The following is an 11,653-nucleotide window of genomic DNA, read 5'->3' as shown; positions in this document are numbered from 1 at the left end:
ATGATCACAAAATAGCATACGATTCAACAAGGCTGGAGTATAAGATGCCTGGGAAATGAGTTTGGTTGGAGAGGAGGGTAAAGGGAAGACCCCGAAGTGCCTTGTGTGCCTGGTCAAGGAATTTGGTACATATCCACAAGGCCGGTGTTTCTCCAAACAGCGGATGCATGGCCCCGGGGCTAAGCAAAATGATTACACTGGCGATACGCAGGCAGGTGCTGTTATTTAGGTAGTTATGGATTACTTATCTATTTATCCTAATGTGAATTAGAAAAATTTATAATTAGTCCATCTGACCTGTGATTTCACAGATATCACTCAGGATGGGAGATACTTTTTTTTTTTTTCTCCAAAGCGGTTTAAAGAAAGAAGTCATATAATTAACATTACAATCATACGATTATTCACGCTGCATTGTCTGTAATATCAAAAGATTGGGAACCACCTTTATGTCCATGAATTGGTTGAAGAAGAATAGAGAAGCAAGGAAGCATTTTGTATTCTGGTATAGGACAAGTTCTAAGGTGTATTGTTAAATTAGAAAGGCAATGGGCAGGATGTTATGTCTGATATGATCCCATTTGTGTTTAAAAAGGGTGTGTGTGTGTATGTGTGCTTATATTAATATATGAATAGACTCTCTCTGGAAGGACGCACAAGACGTGCGTAATGGCGGTTGTCTCTGGAAAGGGGACCTGGTTGGTGGGCAGGGGGGGTGGGACGGCTTTTGCTATGCACCCCATTATGGCTTTTGCATTTTAAACCATTTAAATGCATTCAAAATAAAGTCTGATTATTTGATATTACCAAGAGCACAGGTAACACAGGTGTGAGACGCAGGCCATGGGGAGCTGCAGACGGGCTGCCCAGACCGGAAGCGTTTTCCAGTGGACTTGACTGCGGCGGTCCCAGGTGCTTGCCATCATCTCCGTCTTCCACCCCTTTCCCATCAGTGTTCTCATTTTATTTTCATGAGAATCCTGTGGGGTTTGACCCCTCTGCAAAGGTGAGCACTGCCCATGCGAACCAGTGTCTGTGATTCCGGCCTGAACCAGGCCCTCTGTGTCCCAGTGATCTGAGTCGGCCGCGACGATCACAGCACGTCCGTGCCACGCCCGGGCTCCAGGCTCCGCCCTGCCTCTTCTCCCTGGACAACACAAACCAAGCCTTCTCCTTCTTTCTCTTGAACTTGTTTCTTCTTCCGTAGAAGTGAGATGACTGTACAACCTCTCTCTGTTTCTTCTTCTGTAGAAGAGGGCTGTACAACCTCTCTCCGCAGGGCTAGTGCGGTGAGAATGCAATGAGGTAACACACGAAAAGCACTTAGCACAGTTCGCAGAAGAGATTAAGGATTCAAGAAATCTCAGCCACTATGGGTCATGGCAGTCAAAAACAATTTCTGATCAGGCATGGAGTAGCTCAAGCCTGTAATCCCAGTGCTTTGGGAGGCTGAGGCAGGAGGATCATTTGAGGCCAGGAGTTTAAGACCAGGCTGGCTGGGCAGCATAGCAAGCCTCTCTATCTAAAAAAAAACAAGACAAAACAAAGCCAATTTCTTCTTTAAACAAGACGCATTTGAGAACTTACTGCAGGCAAGTGGGGTACAATGTAAGAAAGCGTTTGTCCTTGAGGACTTAGAGAGCCCTGACTTCCTCTTGGGAAAACAAAGCATGAAATGTAGGAGCAAGAACAAGGAAAAATGCGATGCCGTGTACCATCAGTGGAACAGGAAGTTATTTCGGGAGATACATGAACAACCAGAGAATCACAGAGTGCCAGCACTTTCCCCTCTTCTGTTTCCTTCCGTCTTTCTGATGTGTCGAGGAGAAAGTTTCAGCGAGTGCTGATCATGCCTTTAAAACCCTCCTGACATTTGCCGGTCTCCTTTCATAACAAAAGGAGCGTCACTTATTTTAATAATTGCCTTTTATTTATGACATACGTATGGCATTATTTATTTATAGTTTTCCCATAATGATGCGGAGTAAAAGTTTCCTTTAAAATGCATTTCTATAAATAAGCATGCAAGACTCAATTCTGGTGTTGTTCTCTAGATACGGAAAACATCGTGGAGGCAGAACCCAAGTGACAGAAATTAAGAGTTGGTGATTCCAGTAGATGCTGGAAGAGCGAACCGTGGACATTCAGAGGACAGAGAGGTCAGTGTGGACAGTGTTGGTCAGGAAAGGTTCCCTAAAGGGGGTTACACTTGCTGTGGGCCGTCAGGAAAGGCCTGGCTTAAATAGATACAGGAGAAAGAGTTCGGGGCAGAGAAGCCAGAGTGAGCAAAGACCTGGCAGGCTGCTTCCGTGCCTAGAACAGCTTCCCACACGGGTCTGCGGGTCCAAGGTCGCATGTGACTTCCTTGAGAAGCTTATCTTGAACTCACTCTAGGTCTGGTCTCCTGTCACCTGTGCCCTTTTTTTCCCCCCGGAACACTTATCACAGTTTATAATTATATAGCTATTTGTGTGATAGTTGGGTTCATGTCCATTCCTGCCCACTACCCACCCCCATTACGCTGTAAGCTTTGCCAGGGCAGAAACTCTGCCTATTTTTGTTACTGCCATATCTTGGTGTCTGGTATAGTGTTTGGCACAAGGTAGAGACTCAACCACTTGTCTAATCAATTAATCAATCGATGAATCAATCAATCCATTCATTCATTCATTCGTGGTTGCCTTTTCCCTGTGTTTTCCACCGGGGTTGGCCAGAGGGCATGGAGGAGGGAACTGGCGCCCCCGGGGTCTCAGTCTGTAACTGCCAACGGCAAGTACACGAAATGTCTCTTAGGCTCTCCTTTTATCTTAGCAGTGTGTAAGCAGGTGGAATTCTGTGCTGTAATATATCTGTTTGCTTTAATCTCACAGCCATGTTTTCTATTACTCATCGATGAAATAATTCAACTGTTTTTCTCCTAAAACATCTTCTGGTAAATTGACTTTCCAGGAAGATGTGCCATCCTTATTCTGTAACTTCCACCGCTCCCACTGCACGCCCGTTTCGAGAAGCACGTCCTTGAAGACCTTTTACGTTTTTCCAGCTGATTTCAGAGCCTTGATTCTTTGGGTCTTTTCTCTCGTCCCACTTCGTGTTTTCCTGATTTCATCCCCTTTCTCTTGCTCTTCCCTGGTTCATTCCTCTGGCCCCTCTGAAGCTCATGACTTAAAAAGTATAGGATCTTAGGGCTGAGTCCTGTAGCCCAGGGGTTCTCAAACTTGAACACACATCAGAATCACGTGGGAGGCTTATAAAAACAGATCGCTGCCCCTCACCCCCAAATTTCCCATTGTGCAGGTCCACTGAGATTTTGCATTTTCTAACGAGTTCCCAGGTGATGCCACGTTGCTGGGTCAGGGACCACTCTTTGAGAACCACTGTTGTCATCTCAACTCCGGCTGCACATTCAAAGCAGCCGAGGAGCTTAAAAGAACCCAAATGTGCAGACCTCATCCCAGACCAACTCCAAATCTCCAGAGCAGAAGCTGAACCATCTGTGTGTTTCGGTTTTCTGTGGGGATTTTAATGCTCTAAAGCTCAGAGAGGCTGTGACTTGCCCAGGGTCACACAGCAAAATGAGGCAGAGGCAAGACTAGAGCCAGGACTTCTGGCTCTCAGAACAGCGTCAATCCCAGTACACCCTTGTGCCCCCGAAATTGTGAAGCTCTCTTCTATACGTTAGCTTATCTAACCCTCACTTTGCAGAAGGGGAAACTGAGGCTCGGGGAGGTGAAGTCCCTGGTGAAGGTGGCAAAGGTGGAACTGGGACGCAGGGCTACCTGCCTTCAAGTGCTGCCCTCTTGGAGGACAGCTTGGGAAAGGGCTGGGCTTGGAAAGCAGAAATACCTGGGCTTGCAGGTAGCCAGGTGACCAGGTGAGCGTGGTCTAAGCCTTAGTCCCCTCATCTCCGAGATGGGGCTAATGGCATCTCACCCTGCAAGAAGCAAATGCTCTGCTCTTGCAGGACACCGAGTCCACCCCATCACCTCGCACGGTCTCTCCCTCACGACCTCAGCGCTGTGTGTTTCTTACGCCCCTCAAAGCCCTTTCAGCCCCTCCATGGGGCCCTGAGATTCTAGGAGGAATCCCACGTAGTCCCTTTGCAGGTCAGAGTTGCAAGACAGAGGTCGTTTTAAGCTATCATTCACATGTCATCTCATTTAATCCCTCAAGCCGCCCTCAGAGGAAGATGCCCCCTGCCCGTTTGTTAGTCTCCACGCTGGTACTGGGCGAGGCTAAGACGGGGCTGGACCAGGACCCAGGGTCGCTCTTAACAGGCAAGTTTACCACCATGTGCGAGCGAATGTGTTCACTTCCAAAGAGCAAAACATACTCCTTTTAAAAGATGTATTCCTTCCCAAACGACAGCAGAGGGCTGGCCTGCGCGGTGCTGCTGGCTAGCAGAGCTCGCTGCCTGCCCCCCGGTGCCAGCCCTGAACCCCAAGCCCCCTTCTCCTTCCCTCCAGGGCCAGCTCCCACCCACAGCCTCCCACGCGCCCCGATGGCTCCAGACGGGAGGCTCGGGAGCCGCTGCCGGGCATTTGGCAGTTTCGAGCTTCTTGAAATCTCTGGGTGCTCGGGGGCACCTGTGCGGTCACTCCGCTCTCTCCTGCCCTTTCAGGACCAGGCTGCCTCCTCTGCCCTCCAGAAATGCCCTGCTCTCTGTCTCACCTTCTTGCTTAGATCTGAACTGTTTCTCCTCACCCCCCACCCCTCGCTCCAAGGAGGCTAGACGTCGAGGAAAGTCGGGGCTTCTCTGGGCTGTCCAGATGGGAGCTTTGGGGAAATCCCGGCACCTTTGGATGAGAGAAAGGAGAAGCTCGTTACTGTGGAGCTAGGATGTCTCGTTCACCATTCCTCCCTCCTTCCCTTCTTCCTTTCCTTCCTTCTTTCCTTTCTTCCTTCCTTAGCTGAAATCAGTGGCAAACTGCTCACATCTGTTTGCTCCTGACGTGTGCTCTTGAACTTGGACTCACTGAGACGTCCTCCCCTGGGAGCCCCACAGGGGAGGTGGGTAAAACTGATCTTCAGGCTCTCACCAACCTGCCCCCCCCACTGCCTCCCTCGCCAAAACCTCTCATGTCTTAGGCCAAGACGGCCCCCACACCTGGCCCTCCTTGGACAGGAGTCTGTGCTCAACAACCGTAATTGCCAAGGACTCTGGAGTCAGAGATCTGAGTTCAAATACTAGCCTAGTCCCTGACCTTCAGTGTGACCTTGGCAATATACTTAACCTCTCTGAGACTCAGTTTCTTTATCTGAAAAATGGGGATAATATGCCCACAAGGGTCGTTGAGGAGCTCAAACAGGTGTGCCAGGAAAGTGCCTGGCACCCAGCAGGTACGCAAGGCCTGTCCCTGTGTCACCACACTCATGAAAACCCCTTTCTTGTCCCGAGCTGATGGTCAGAGTCACTCAGGGATGACGGATGAGAATGTGTAATATTTCCATCATGAATCCTGCTTTAAAATCTGCTTTTATTTCTATCATCTCATTTCTTACACACTATGCGTGCTTGTGTTACTATTCTTCCAGATCCTCCTTTTCAGAGGAGGAAACTAAGGCTCAGAGAAGTCCCGTGACTTTCCAGGATCTAAGAGTCAGTCAAAACAGGGCTCGGCATTTCAGCCCAGGTCTGAGAAATCCAGAGCCTCGGGCTTGTCGCCTGGGTAGTATGTTCACACATTGTTCTGGCCCTGGTATGTTTGCATTTTTATAAAAAGCTCAAATAAATGACTGCTGAATAGAATTTTGTACCGTTTCGACTGGCCAGTGGGGAGACCTGTATTGAGGCAAGGAGGGGCTCCACGGGGTCATAGCCCTACGGTCATCCCAGAAGAGTGACCTCACTCTTAAGGCTAATGGGGGGGAAATCATTGCTTATAGAGCTGGAAGGAACCCAGAGAAAGTGTGTTCCCCATGGCAGCATCCCACACAGGGCGAGGAGACCTAGCCTGGGATCTGAACCCCTGCCTTGCGTCCGCTTTGTGGGTCCCTTTGCAGGACCGAGGGGAGGGAGGGGACTCGTGGCTCCTGTACCCTTGAGCCTTAGTGACAACAACTGGGAGCTTTTCCAGCTGTCGGAGACCCAGTCCTTCCTCCTCATTCCAACTCTTCCAAGTCAAAGGGCCGGGAGGTGGCAGAAGGCTCCGTCTTACATCCACCAGGGCCCACTCTCTGGGAGGACGTGGAGACCCCTGTCATCAGTCCAGGGGCCTCTGGGGAGTGAGTAATGACCCTCCCCCCAGCCTCCCCCACACTCACTCACACACTCCCCACTTCAGGGAGGGGGCGGGGGGGGGGGGCTGGCAGTGACTGAGAGCTCCATCCAGCGCCAAGCATCGATCTGGCTCTCCGCGTTGCCATGGCGACAGCTCATCCACATGGAGCTCGGCACCAGGAGGCTTCTTCAGCCCGGAGTCCCCTGCCCCCACTGTCCTAGACACCTTTCCATCTGCTCCCCCTAACCGCCCTCCCCTCTCCCAGACTCCCCCTCCCATCTTTTTGTCCCCCCTCTCCTCTCCTTGAGGGTCACCCAAGCCCCCTTGCCGTGTCTCCCTGAACCTTACAGACCACCAGGCCCTGGGACCTCAAGCCGGTGGGGCGGCGCCAGCGGCTCTATCTCCCAGGTACCCACAGAGATGCAGCCAGCGGGACAGGATGGAATTTCTCTCTGAGCTGGGAGGCTGGAAGCAACTTCTTTCTTCCCGCAAGCCCTGTGCTTCCCTGCTCCCCAGTCTGACCCGAGTCTGGGGCAGGGGTAGAGGCCACTGACCTGTTTTTTCTGCCTGAAAGAACCTGGAGAGAAAGAAGCTCAGACCCTAATATCAGACGGACCTGCCACCCACTAGCTTTGCAACTTCTGGCAAGTGGCAACTTCTGAGAATCAGTTTCTTCCACTAAAAATAAAATGAAAACAATAACAGCAGCCATCTCTCTGGGTTATTGTGAGGATGAAATGAGATGCCAGTGGCCGCTCACATGTATTGAGTCCTTGCTATGTTGCTATGTGCCAGGCACTGTGCTGGGTGTCATGTGTACAACTCAGTCCTGTGAGGTCACCACACGTATTGTCCCCATCATTTACAGATGAGGAGCTAATACATATGGTACATGACTTGCCTAAGGTCCCCAGCACGGCAGTCATTGGGGTAGTCTTTGATCCCAGGGAGCCTGCTTCCTAGGTTCTTGGGTTTGAACTCTATATTCTCTTGTCCTCGGTGCTGGAAAAGTGACAAAGCCTGACACAAAGTAGGTGATGAATAGATATCATTCATACCCGACAGTTAATTAATTAAATCACTATTATGTGCCTAATATGTCTCGGGAGGTAGAAATACCATGATAAATTATACACAGTCCTTGTCCTTGAAAATTGTAAGGTGCTGTCTCAGGAGACCGACATGCAGACAGGTAAGGGCAGTGTGGCGTAGGGGGTTGAACCCTGGCTCTGGAACAGCCAGGTCTGAGTGCAAATATCACCTCCCCAGTCTACACGCTGGGTGATCTTCACCAGTTACTGCACCTTACGAGCCCTTATCTCCTCATCTATACACAAAGGAACTTTCGATCACACACACCATACAGAGCAGAAGGAAAATGTACACACAATCCATAGACAATGCCCAGAATAAATACTCCATAACAGGGCAATGTCAGTATTTTCACTATCAGCTCAGTTACACTGGACCCCGGAGGAGGAAGGGGTCAGTTCTGTTTGGAGGAATCAGGAAAGGCTTCGTGAAGGTAGGGAGCCTCTTGCAGAATCTTGGAAGAATGGCTGTTTGCCAGGCCGTCTGGGTGAGGCAGGTCATTTAAGGCAAAGGATAGGGCTGGAGAAAAGGCCTGAGGCAGCCTGGGGTGTGTGTGTGTGAGGAAGGGCATGCTGTGTGCATAGCAATAGCATTTATGGAGCATTTACTATGTGCCTGGCGCTGCTTTAGGTCGGTGGCTCTCTGTCCTGGCTGCCCATTAGAAAAACCTGCAGAGGTTTGTGTTTGATCTGTTTGAATATGAATGCCAGCCTCCATCCCTGGAGATTTGTATTTAATTGATTTGGGGCGGCCCAGCTATCAGTCCTCTTTGCAAGCTCCTCGGGTGATGCTTATATGGATCCAGGCTTAAGAAGCTCTGGGCTAGGTGTTTTAGAAGTATTAACTCATTTAATCTCCATGACAACTCCTCGAAGTCAGCGCCAAGGCTCAGACTCCAAGATCACACAGCAAGAAGTTGTAAGGTTGAATGAAGGCAAATCTAACTTTAGGATGCTCTCTTAACCACTAGGCTACAGATGGCAAGGAAGGTGTTTGGGGCAGGGAGAGGGCAGGGGGAGAGGAGACAGCAAAATAGAAATGGTGGGGGGAGGGTAGATGGACAAGTCTCAGGTGTCATGTGGCAGCTCCTCTGATTGTCTGATTGTCAGCTTTGTGTTCCCACCTGCTTTGTCTGGTCCCAGGCATGGGTGCAATTTTCTTGCAAGCATCTCATGCATGTGCTTCTGGGGATCAGGACCTAAACCGCCTTGTCACCATCCCCTGTCTTCACTGAGTGGACACTCAAATTTTAATGTAGTATGGACCATCCAGGGGATTGTATCAAAATGCAGATTCTGATTCAGTAGACCTGGGGCGGGGCCTGGGATTCTGCATTTCCTACAAACCGGGTGAAGCCAGTGCCGCTGGTCTGCAGACCACACTCAGAGTAGCAGCGAATAAAAATGCGAGTATAAGGTGCCCATTCTGCCTGTGGACCCATGCATTCTTGACCTTAGACAGAGCTCCCTCCTTTCTGCCCTAGGAGTGACATCTGCACCCTCTGCCTCCTCGTCAGGCTGCAGAAATGACTGGTTTTATTTGTGCTCTCCTTAGGTGATACTACAATATTATTACCTCAGTAGCAATTCTCCAATTTTAGCTTGCATTAGAATCACCTGGAAAGCTTGTGAAAAAATTCGGATTGCTTGGCCCTACCCCAGGGTTTCTGATTTAGCAGGTCTGTATGGGGCCGGAGAGTCTGCATGCCCACCGAGCTCCCAGGAGAGGCTGGTGCCGCTGTTCTGGGCACCATAGCTGTATTACAGTAATACCCCCAGGACAGCATTTTTTAAATCGTGTCCACTGTGGTTAGATGCACTAGCTTACTTGCCATCCCAATGAAAGGGGCATTTGCTATGGAGTCCCTGGCTTCAAGTCCTGGCTGTGCCACTAGCTCCATTCATGACCAGACAGTTATGGGTTGAGTTGGCTGAATATAATGGAAAACCCAAATAACAATGGCTTATTCAAGACAGGGGTTTATTTTTGTCTCATGTGACATAAAATGCAGAGGTAGGTGACCTAGGGCTATTGTGGTAGGTCCCAGAAGTCAGCGACATTCCAGACTCCTGACTTTGTGCTCTGCTCTAACATGTAGCTTCCATCATCAAGATCATCTCGTGGGCACAGAATGGGCACCTCAGCTCTGGCCTTCAAGCTTCAATTCCAGAAGAAGAAAGGGGGAGAAGGCAACAGGTTAGACCCTCCTGTAAGATTTTCTGGAAGCCACACCTAACAACTCCCACTCATATCTCATTGGTCAGAACTCAGTCACATGACCAGCCTTCTCTGAAAGGGAGGCTGGGAAATGTAGTTTTTTAAAAAAACCTGGCTATATAATCACTAATAACAAAATCTGGGTTCTGATCATAAGGACGAAGAAGAAAATGACTATTGCTACTTCTAGCTGTAGATAACTAGTAGTCCTTACCACAGTGACCTTGGGCAAGTGTCTTCTACTTTTGGGCTCTGCCTCTCCAAATATAAAGTTGGTCTTAATAATCAAAGAGATTATGTTCAACTCCAAAGCAATCAGATTCCATGATTTCATACCTGAACTCATTTATCAGTGTGATGCTTAACGGGAAGGAACGAGGCCTGGCCATTGTCCTCATGCAGCACCCAAGTGTGCTCACGCTGATGAATTATCAGAATATAGCCTGTGTTTATCTATCCATCCACCTATTAAAAATATTCCTGAGCACCTGCTACTGCTAAGAATTAGGGATACAGCCATGAGTAACACAGACATGGTCCCTGCTCTCCTTGCACTCTTGAGCTTACAGTTTAGCCAGGAAGACAGTAGCCAATAATGCTGCAAATGTTCAATGAGGTGCTGTAAAGAATGTGGATATGCTACGTGTTATAAAGAAAATGTGTGGGGGGTGTAATTCAGATGGGAGGAGGGATGAGAAGATTTCTCCAAGAATTTATTATGAAGCTAAGACCTGAAGGAGGAATCAGCTATGCAAAGTGTCAGAGGGGGTACATTCCACGCAGAGAGAACAACAAGTTCAGACACAAGCCCCGAGGCAGGAGAGAACTGGGCTCATTCTAGGAAATGAAAGATGGCCAGGCTGTCCAGACATCATCAACAAGGACAAGGCTGACGTGGAATGAGGCCGGAGAGGTCAGCAGATACCACAACTTGCAGAGCCACGTAAGTCCTGGGAAGGAGTTTGGATCCTATTCTAAGGGCAGTGGGAAGCTATTGGCATGTTTTAAGCAGAGGTGGGGCAAGGATGACATGATGCCATGTGCATCTTTACAAAGATTTCTCTAGATGCTCTATGAATAACAGATTTTTAAGGGGCCCAGAGTAGAGATGAGGAGCCCTATAGGAGGCTCTATCTGAATAGGAGCTGAACAGGGTTTGGACTGGGGTGGTAGTGAGAAGTAGTCACACTGAGAGTGATCTGGGATATTCATCCATCCAACCATCTATTCACCCATCCCCCCTCCATCAATGCACTCAGTCACCCACCCACCTACCCATCTATCCATTCATCCATCCATCCTTCATTCTATCCATCCATCCATCCATCCATCCATCCACCAACCCATGCAACAAACATTTATAAAGTATCTTTAAGTGCCAGCTTTAAATGTGTTGGGTAAATAAGACAGTTCATTCTCTCAAGGAGTTTACAAGTTAGAGGTGGAAAAAGAGACACACAAACCAATCATCACAGTTCAGTGCAGGCCATAACAGCAGTGAATTCCAAGAGGTGTGGGAAGAGACTATCACCAGTGGTGACCTGTTTGCCTAGTGCCACCATGTGATTCACCATTCTGCCTGCCAAGGGTGAAGACTTTTCCAAGCCACAGAGAAACAAACACATTTGGGGGCAATAGCAAGATAAGGGAAATAGCCTTGAAATTCAGCTTGGAAATAAAATAAAAATCCAAGGAGATGCTAGGAAGTAGACACATCCAGAATGGATGGAGTTATCCTGTGGATCTATCCTATGGGATCCTTCAGCATGAGTGTAAAGACTCTTGCTGGAAGCCCACTGGATATTGGCTGGGTTCTAGCTGCTCTCAGAGGGAAGGATTAGCTGCTCCAGACACAAAACAAACCACAGAGGAACAAGCTTGGGTTTTGGAGTCAGACTTGTTTCAAACTCTGCTCAGTTGTGTGCAAATAACTTAACCTCTCTGAGCCTCAGCTGCTTCAAATCTAAAATGGTAAATATTATTGAGAAACCCTGGAATAAGACGCGCAAGTTCTGAGACTGGCCCATTGTTAGTGGGCCAAAGAAACTGAGAATGTAGATGCAACTAGGGCCAAGAAGGCACATAACATAATGGTCAATGGTGTAGACTCTGGAACCTTACCT

This window comes from Microcebus murinus, chromosome 19 (assembly GCF_040939455.1).
Source record: "Microcebus murinus isolate Inina chromosome 19, M.murinus_Inina_mat1.0, whole genome shotgun sequence".
NCBI lineage: Eukaryota > Metazoa > Chordata > Mammalia > Primates > Cheirogaleidae > Microcebus > Microcebus murinus.
The sequence above is the reverse complement of the archived record's forward strand: the minus strand, read 5'-3'. Positions refer to the sequence as shown.